The 10,286-nt window shown below is 44.5% G+C and overlaps 1 non-coding gene across 1 annotated transcript; it reads left to right on the top strand.

Annotated features, from left to right (window-relative positions):
- The first annotated feature begins 7,804 nt into the window (after window positions 1-7,804).
- LOC117129074 lies at window positions 7,805-7,911 on the top strand. The gene has a single exon (XR_004452643.1). It is a non-coding gene; the product is annotated as a small nucleolar RNA R71 (small nucleolar RNA).
- The last annotated feature ends 2,375 nt before the right edge of the window (window positions 7,912-10,286 follow it).

The raw sequence follows: 10,286 nt of genomic DNA, 5'->3' as shown, positions 1-10,286 counted from the left end.
GACTCCTTATATACTAGCTCCAAGGTCGGTTTACGCTTTTACTCTTCTGCCCTTAAGCCGTCATAGCATAAAAATGGAGATATTCCATTTTTCCCGATCTTCACAATTATCTTCAAAACTTCCGTATTTATCCGCGGAAACTTGACATTTATCCTTCCTTGTGGACCAAGCGTAAACCAGGCTGTGGTTTACGGGCTTTTGATTAGGAAAATCGTAGGATGGGCCTCGAGTCGTGTTTTAGGTCCCTTTGGGCCATCTTCCGACTCGACACGTTTACTACGAGTTTTCCGCGGTTTCTAATCCGCGAAGTTTGATCGATGAATTAGAATGGCGGGAAACATGGACTGAGCTTGCTACGGTCTTCGGGAGATAGCATTCGAAGGTTTTGACGAGAATGCAAGAACTGGTGTCGTATTGACGTTCGGAAAGGTTCAATCGCTACACAGCGACCGAACTTTGGCTCGAGCCCGGTCGCTTCGTAATGACCGAGCGGGACGAGCGCTCGGTCGCTACGTAGCGACCGAGCTTTGGCTCGAGCTCGGTCGCTACGTAGCGACCGAGCGGGACGATTGCTCGGTCGCTACGTAGCGACCGAGCTTTGGCTCGAGCTCGGTCGCTACGTAGCGACCGAGCGGGACGATCGCTCGGTCGCTACGTAGTGACCGAGCTTTGGCTCGAGCTCGGTCGCTACGTAGCGACCGAGCTTGGCTCGAGCTCGGTCGCTACGTAGCGACCGAGCTGTGTGCATGCTTGGTCGCCGCGTATCGATCGAGCTTGGCTTGTCCGCGGTCTGATTTCCATACTCGAGCTTGTCCGCGGCCGATTTGGATACATGTCCGTTGCCTTCGGACAATCGGTATTTAGTGCTTCGATTGAGATTTGGATGATATTTTACTGCAAGGCTGTTCGTAAAGATATCTTTACGAAGATTACTTTTCGTAAAAACGGTTATGCTGATTTTTACGAACTTTCAGATATTGATTCCGTCGTGACCGATTTTGACCCCAACAAAGTTCATGTTGTATTCTCTTCCATTGACCTTGAACCTGATTTTTCCCCATCCTTGCCTCACATGCGCCGTGTCGTGGTAAGTGACCACAAGAGAGGATAGGAACTGACAAGTGACATCCTTGTAGAAAGGATAAGCCATGGTGAGGAGTTTTGGCATCTTCAAATGTCCCAGCATCGCCTCAATATCAGACTCTAGACCCAACTCCTTCAGCAAATCGAGGTCGGCAAACCTGGTTGGAGCCCAAGTGACTCCATTCTTCAAATGATCATATAGCTCCTCCACAGATGGAGTTTTCGCTCTGTCTCGATCAACAGCAACCCCTTTGCCTTTTGACATCTTGGCTTTCTTCGTAGGTGCCGGCTCATCTTCACTTTCAGTTTCACTTTCCTCATGGGTGGGAACTGCTACACTTTTCCCTGCCCTCTTCTCGTGTTCTTTCGATTTCCTTGCAGCCAATGTCTGCTGTCGCACAGTCCTCTGCGTCCCTGAGCCAGTTGGCTCGCTGGTTAAAGCTTTTCCTCTTAGTGCAAACTCTTGACTTTCGGCTTCTTGCCTCTCAGCTTCCAACCTTCCCTTTGTCTTCTTAACCATTTTCACCTGAAAAATTACAAACTTGGAAAGGGATAAGTAGATGGAAGTAAAGAAAAGCAAGACTTTGCAAGTGAACTTAACAGATGAATTTTCAGTTTAAACTCAAGTTCAACACAATGCAACAATGTAACATCTTAACGCATCTAGTTCACCCACAAACACACCCAATTAAGATCAAATTCGAAAAACCCCCAAATCCATGAACCCTAATTTTGCCAAAGTGCAAATTAAACTCAATTTCACCATTAATTCAACAACCCAACTTGATAGATAAACTTTTCCTAGTCTATTTCACCACAATCTAGCAAGAAAAGGACCAAATTTCGACTTTCAAATTCTAGGGTTCATGGACCTACGAATTTGAATTTAAAAACTCAATACCTTGCTCTGGATGAAAGGAAAATGGTGAATGGGTGGTGAAGAATAGACTACAGGGGCGAAAGCTTGGATTTAGAAACAAGAACTAGTTGATTTGGGTGAGAATTGAGAAGGTTTTGGGAATTTTGGTGTGGGTTAGTTTGAGAGAGTTTGTGAGTTTGTGAGAGGAGGGGAGAGTGATAGAGATGGAGTCGCGGGGGTTGGGGTAGGTTTAGGGTCGTCCGGTTCGGTCTAGGGTGGTTAGGGTCGGTTTACTTGAATTAAACCGGGGTTTAGAGTTAGGAAACTTACCTGGACCGGTTCGGGAGCGACGTGAGGGTGTCGCTGGGAGAGGTCGCTCCCGAGTCGTTTCCTCGCGTCGTGATTTGACAAAACCGCGAGCGACCTTGGAGTGTCGCTCTAGAAACCTCGCTCTGAGCTGGAGCGACTTCAAGGTGTCGCTCTAGGACGTCGCTCCGGGTCAGTTTTTGAGCTCCGTTTCGTCGAAAACGCGAGCGACTCCGAGGTGTCGCTCCCATAACGTCGCTCCCAGCTGAAGCGACCTTTCGACCTCGCTCCGAGACCTCGCTCTGAGGCGATTTTTCTTGATCCGACGTCGAAAACGCGAGCGACTTTGGAGTGTCGCTCTCGAAACCTCGCTCCCAGCTGGAGCGACCTTGAGGTGTCGCTGTGAGACCTCGCTCCCACGCACGACTCCTGCTCAAAACTGAACCGATCAAGTACCTGCACACAACTTCTCTCTCTTTTTTTTTTTTATGCAATAAGATGAAAAATGAAAATATCAATGCAATATATACAAGGATACGCATGGGACTTCCTCCCAAGTGAGCTTGTTTTAAGTTCCGAGCTTGACTTTGCCTCCTTTTGGATTAGGCTGGGGTAGGATCAGACAGTGGAGTTGAAACCCCATCTTCCTCTGGTGCAGTAGCCATGTAGAGCTTAACCCTTTGTCCATTGACTGTGAAGTCTCTTCTATCAGTGCTCCACAAAACTATTGCTCCATATGGCCTAACCTCCTTGACTTTGAAAGGGCCGGACCACCTTGATTTAAGCTTTCCTGGAAACAACTTCAGCCTAGAGTTGTAGAGAAGAACTTGATCTCCTTCTTTAAACTCTCTCTTCAGGATATTCTTGTCATGGAAAGCTTTAGTCTTCTCCTTATAGATTCTTGAGTTCTCAAAAGCATCCATTCTTATCTCATCAAGCTCGTGTAGCTGAAAAAGCCTTTTCTCCTTGGCACTCTTGATGTCAAAGTTCAGCAACTTTATTGCCCATAGTGCCTTGTACTCAAGCTCCACTGGCAGATGGCAAGCTTTCCCATACACTAGGTTAAAAGGTGTGGTGCCCAGTGGTGTCTTGTACGCTGTCCTATAAGCCCAAAGTGCATCGTCAAGCTTATTGGACAAATCCTTCCTTGTAATCCCCACAATCTTCTCCAGAATAGATTTGATCTCCCTGTTAGAAATCTCAATTTGGCCACTTGTTTGGAGATGATAAGGAGTTGCCACCTTGTGCTTCACACCGTTCTTCTTGAGAAGTCCCTCAAGCAGTTTGTTAATGAAGTGGAAACCTCCATCACTGATTACAACTCTTGGAACTCCAAACCTTGGGAAGATGATGCTCTTGAACATCTTGATTACAACTCTAGCATCATTGGTGGGGCTTGCAATGGCTTCCACCCATTTGGAGACATAATCAACAGCCACAAGGATATATTTGTTGCCAAAAGATGATGGAAATGGTCCCATGAAGTCAATACCCCACACATCAAACACTTCAACTTCAAGGATTGGATTTTGAGGCATCTCATTCCTCTTGGTGATGTTTCCTCTTCTTTGGCAAGAATCACACTTCGAAACAAAGTCTTGTGTATCCTTGAACATATGTGGCCACCAGAATCCAGCTTGTAATACTTTTGCAACTGTTTTGAAGGTGGAAAAGTGACCTCCATAGGATGATCCATGACACTGTGCAAGGATCCCATCAATCTCCTCATTTGCAACCACTCTTCTATAAAGCTGATCCTTGCAGAGAATGTAGAGGTAGGGCTCATCCCAGTAGTATCTTTTCACATCCTTATAGAACTTCTTCTTGGCATAGCCCACAAGATTCAGAGGTTCTCTTCCTGTGGCTAGGTAGTTCACTAAATCGGCATACCAAGGTTCTTTCTCCTTTGTTGCTTTGACTTCTTCCAGCTTCCTACCAGTCTCACAAACTGTTATCACTGCTTCAATAGCCATGATCTGCTCCTCAGGAAGTTCTTCGTCAATAGGGATACCAGACTCTACCCTCAACCTGGACAAATGATCAGCTACTCCATTCTCAACTCCGGGTTTGTCTTTGATTTCCATATCAAACTCTTGGAGCAAAAGGATCCACCTCAAAAGCCTGGGTTTTGCATCCTTCTTGGCCAAAAGGTGTCTCAAGGCAGCATGATCGGTGTAGACAATGACTTTAGACCCAACCAAGTAGCTCCTGAACTTCTCAAAGGCAAAAACAATTGCCAGCATCTCTTTCTCGGTTGTGGCATATCTCATCTGAGCATCATTGAGGGTTTGGCTGGCATAGTAGATCACATGGGTTTTGCCATCTTTCTTCTGCCCCAAAACAGCTCCCACAGTATAGTCACTGGCGTCACACATGATCTCAAAAGGAAGATCCCAATCAGGTGGCTGGACAATTGGGGCAGTAACCAGTTCACCTTTTAGCTTCTTGAAAGCTTGTAGGCATTCCACATCAAAACTGAAGGTAGCTTCCTTGCACAGCAGCCTGGTCAAAGGTCTAGTTATCAAGGAGAAATCCTTGATGAACCTCCTGTAGAATCCAGCATGACCAAGAAAACTCCGGATGTCTTTCACTGTCTTTGGTGGAGGCAGACCAACCATAACATCGATTTTGGCTTTATCCACCTGAATCCCCTTCTCTGAAATCTTGTGTCCTAGCACAATCCCTTCCTTGACCATGAAGTGACACTTCTCCCAATTCAGCACAAGGTTGGTGTCTTCACATCTCTGTAGGACCCTGCACAAATTTGACAAAAAAGCAGAAAACGAAGATCCGTAGACAGAGAAATCATCCATAAATACCTCCACAACATCCTCAATCAGATCAGAGAAAATTGACATCATGCACCTTTGAAAGGTGGCTGGAGCATTACATAGACCAAATGGCATCCTTCGATATGCAAAGGTACCATAGGGACATGTGAATGTCGTTTTCTCTTGATCATTGGGATGTATGGGGATTTGGAAAAATCCTGAGTACCCATCAAGGAAACAATAGAATGGGTGATTTGCAAGTCTCTCAAGCATCTGATCAATAAATGGTAATGAAAAATGATCCTTTCTAGATGCAGAGTTTAGTTTTCGGTAATCAATGCACATTCTATGACCTGTGATGGTTCTTGTTGGTATCAATTCATCCTTGTCATTCTTAATCACAGTGATACCACCTCTCTTTGGTACAACATGCACATGTGATACCCATTTAGAATCTGAGATAGGGTAAATAACACCAGCATCTAGGAGTTTAAGAATCTCTTTCTTTACAACATCCTTCAGGTTAGGATTTAACCTTCTTTGATGCTCGATAGAAGTCATTGATTCATCCTCAAGATGTATCCTATGCATGCACAAAGAGGGTGATATCCCCTTGATGTCATCTAGTGAGTAACCTATTGCCTTTCTAAATCTTTTAAGTGTTTTCAAAAGTTCAGATAGCTCATTTTCAGTAAGTTCACTACTCACAATGACAGGGTAAGTTTCATTAGGACCAAGGAATGCATACCTTATACCATGGGGAAGAGGTTTAAGCTCCACTTTAGGTGCCTTAAGTTCACTCCAGTCATCTTGCTGGTTGTCCTCTTGTTGAGTGACTGAGACTTCTTGGTGAACCATCTGGGGAAGCTCCTCGTACTGATCCTCACTGAAAAAACCCTGGTGTGAATCCAACATCATCCCATAGGCAGTACTCTCCAGGTTCTCAACCACCTCAGCCTCTTTCTCTACAGTCAAAGCATGCTGTAGAGGGTCCTCTAGTGACAACTCTTCAAGGAGTTCATCAGCAAGGGCGTCCATCTCTTCAATGTAGAACACCTGCCCTTGAACTGTTGGCCTCCTCATTACCTCCTTGATGTCGAAATGGAGAACGTGCCCTTTACCCAGATGGAGATCAATCTTGCCTTCTTTCACATTAACAATGGTTCCTGCTGTGGCTAAGAAAGGCCTTCCAAGGATTAAAGGGTCTTGAGCTTCTTCACCCATTTCAAGCACTACAAAGTCTGTAGGGATCTCATAATTTCCAACCATCACTGGGAGGTCCTCTAAGATACCCACAGGGTACTTAACTGAACGATCAGCCAATACCAGAGAAAGTCTACACTTCTTGTACTGAGTGAAACCCAGCTTCTTAGCAACAGATAGGAGCATCAAGCTGACACTAGCTCCCAAATCGCAGAGACATCTATCAAATACCATAGGCCCAAGAGCACAAGGTAATGTGAAGCATCCTGGATCTTCTAGCTTCTTTGGAATGACCAGCCTCTGAATGATAGCACTGCACTCATGAGTGAGAATCACCATGCCCTCCATCTCTTTCTTTTTTGTAGCTACAGCATCTTTCAGGAACTTACTGTACTGAGGAATCAGCATGAAAGCATCAATAATGGGCATTGTGACCTGGACTTCACTCATTTGCTTGTCAAACAGAGCTTTGTACTTCTCTAGCAACTGCCTCTTGAATCGACCTGGGAATGGAAGCTTAGGTTCATAGGCAGGAGGAACAAAAGAACTTTCACTTGCAGGAGTGACAACTTCACCATCCTTAATTGTTTTCTTCTCTTCTCCAACCTTTCCTTTTCCTTTGGCTTCCACTATCTTTTCCAAGATCTCTTCATTGATCTTCTCATCAACAATCACCACTTCATCATCTATGGTGATGGCAACCCCCTCAATTTGTTTCTCAGCATCCTTGGTGAGAGCTCTCTGAGGTAACTCCTTACCACTCCTGAGAGTGATAGCTTTCATGGTTTCCTTGGGGTTTTGCTCAGACTTTCCAGGTAGAGAACCTTGTTGGTGATTTTGTTGAGTGTTCATGGCAGCAAACTGGTTCTCCAAAGCTCTGAACTTGTTGTTGAGCTCATTGTAGCTCCCATCAATCTTTGAGTGAAGATTCTTCAACTCATAGCCAACATGCTTCTCACTTCTTGTTTGAGATTCTAGGATTTGTTTCAGTAGAGCATCAGTGCTGCTGACTTGAGGAGTGGAAGTAGAGGGATTAGATTGTTGTTGGGAAGAATTGTTGCCCTTGTTGTTGAAACCAGGAGGAGAGTTTTGATGTGGTTGATAGCTGCCTTGCTGATTGTTTCGAGGCTGGTAACCACTCTGTTGGTTGTTGGAATAGGATTTCTGTTGGTAGTTGTTGTACTGAAAGTTGGGCTCTTTCTTGTACCAGCTACCATTGTTGTTGATGAAACACAGCTCTTCCTGACCTTCCAAACCTTCAACTTCATGGACAACAACTGGTGTCTCTTGGCTTGGGTTGCCAACAAAGTGCAGCTGCTCTTGGGTAATTTTATCAGCAAGGAGGATGTCTATCTTATCCTGTAGAGCTTTCAACTCCTTCCTCGTTTGCTTATCATCAGTTCTACTGCCTCTGTCGTGGTCTCCACTGTAGACTGCATCACTCTTAACCATGTTGTCAACCAGCTCCTCTGCATCCTCCTCAGTTCTCCCCAAGAAGAACCCATTACTAGCTGTATCCAGTCTGGCCCTGTACTTAGGAAGAGCACCACGGTAGAATGTACTCAGCAAGCTTTCTTTAGAGAAGCCATGGTGTGGGCATTGAGCTTGGTAGCCCTTGAATCTTTCCCAGGCTTCACTGAAACCTTCCAAGCTCTTCTGTTGAAAGCTGGAGATCTCGTTTCTCAGCTTAGCAGTTCTTGAAGTAGAGAAGAACTTCTCCAAGAATGCTTTCTTGCAGTCATCCCAAGTGGTGATGGAGTCGCTGGGTAGAGACTTCTCCCACTGACGTGCCTTATCCCCCAAAGAGAAAGGGAATAGCTTGAGCTTTAAGGCATCTTCGGACACACCATTAGTTTTTGACAACCCACAATAGCTGTCGAACCTGTCCAAATGATCGAATGGATCCTCTAGAGCCAAACCATGATACTTGTTGTTCTCGATCACGTTGAGGAGTCCGGACTTGATCTCAAAGTTGTTGGCTGCTACAGCGGGTGCTCGGATTCCCAATCGATGACCATGAATGTTGGGACGGTCGTAAGTGCCAATGGGTCGAGCTGCTCGCTGTTGGTTAGGTGGACCATTGTTGTTAGCGCCATTGACGCCTGCATCTTCTTGATGAACGTCTCCCATGTCAGTGTTCAGTCTCTGCAATTGAGCCTGATGTTCTTCTTCTCTTCTCTTTCTAGCACACTCTCTCTCTAAAGCTCTGATGTCTGCTGCTCTTGGAACTAGGTTTGATGGACCCCTGCTCCGCAAGTTCATACACCTGTAGATTAAAGGAAGGTGAAGAAGAGTCAGTAACTAAAGAAAATAAAAATGACTTAGTCTCAAGCAATTGACTAAATCTCAATGTTTAAATCTACTCAGAATTTGGCAACGGCGCCAATTTGATGTTAGGAGTTTTCAAGGTTCCTAAGACAAATGTTGTAGTATAAAAGATTGTCGAACCAGTTCTGAGAGATATCAAAGCACCGAGAATGCAAGTAATCACTTAATCTAAGTGCAACCAATGATTTAGATGGGTTTTTAAACTATGACTAATTAAAAGAAATAACTAAATGATACTTTCTTAACTATTGGAAAAGAGAACTCATGGATATAGGGATTAGACCTCGGGTGATCAAGTTTCGAACTAAAGATGCCAAACGATCAATCAATCTATTAACCTTAAGCTTGGACACAATCCTTAACAAACTCTACGTCTAGATGAATGTTCATTTACTTAACACAATTCAAACATCAAATGTCTTTGGTTGAATAATATGAAAGCAATCATGACTAGCAAGTCCAATGGCTATCTTAGCACCTCTAACAACAAATGTCTTTGGCAAAGTATGCTAAAAGCTAAGAAGAGTTTTCTCGGGCATTTCCTCGAACACTTTTCGGGGGGAAATGCCTAAGGATCAACTACTGAGTGGCCAACTGAATTCAAAAGGGGATTACTCACTAATGATCTACACTAAAACATCCTAGTTCTAACCTAATCACCCTTAATCTCCCTAACCCATGAATTCAAAAGGGGATTACTCACTAATCTCCACGATTCCTCTTAAACCCATGTTGGATTTAAGATTAATCATGTAGAGAAACACAGGAAATAGATAAGAACATAGAATTCTCAATAATAAACTGATCAATTGATTCAAAAAGATGACTTTCCAAAGGTTTTTGGTGGTTTTTCTAAGAACAAAGATGATCCCCCTCTTGGTGGCTCTTAGAGTATTAAAACATAGGTTTAGAAAATAAAAACGTGCATAATGAAATGACCAAAAGGCCCTTGAGAAATCACAAGTTCGAGCAGAAATAAAACGCGCAGCGACCTCAGCCCGTCGCTCCGACAAGTCGCTCCAGGCTTCGGGAGCGACCTCGCTGTGTCGCTGCGAGAGGTCGCTCCGGGCTCGTTCTCGCGTCTCCGGGTGATGAAAACGCGAGCGACTTCTCCCTGTCGCTCTGGTAAGGTCGCTCCAGGCTTCGGGAGCGACTTCACTGTGTCGCTGCGAGAGGTCGCTCCGGGCTCGTTCTCGCGTCTCCGAGTGATGAAACCGCGAGCGACTTCTCCCTGTCGCTCTGGTTAGGTCGCTCCAGTAGGGTGATCTGAGCGACTTGGTGGTGTCGCTCCGGACTGGTTGCTCCCATGCCTTGCTCGCCCAATGACCACTCTAAACACTCCTTTTTGAGCTCCAAATGCCTCCAAGTGCCTCCAAGAACTCTATGTGGTACTCCAATACCTGATAAGGACTCATGTATGCAAAATGCAACCTAAACATGGCTAAATCCTAATCTATATGATTAAAATGCACATGGATGAATGGATAAAACAATAGAAATATGCAAGATATCAATCAACACTGGCTAATTTCTAATATATCGAACCTTAATCCTATAATCAAAATTCGAACCTTATTCAACCTACACAATTATAATTTTTGACTGCTCTCTTCGGAACATATATAGCAAAACTCTAGGGGAAATTACATGTTTACCACTTTCATGGTACCATTTTTTATGGTACCACTTTTTATTTTTACCACCACTAAGAAGATATTTTTAAAAATACCTTGTTC

This window comes from Brassica rapa, chromosome A01 (assembly GCF_000309985.2).
Source record: "Brassica rapa cultivar Chiifu-401-42 chromosome A01, CAAS_Brap_v3.01, whole genome shotgun sequence".
NCBI lineage: Eukaryota > Viridiplantae > Streptophyta > Magnoliopsida > Brassicales > Brassicaceae > Brassica > Brassica rapa.
The sequence above is the reverse complement of the archived record's forward strand: the minus strand, read 5'-3'. Positions and strand labels throughout refer to the sequence as shown.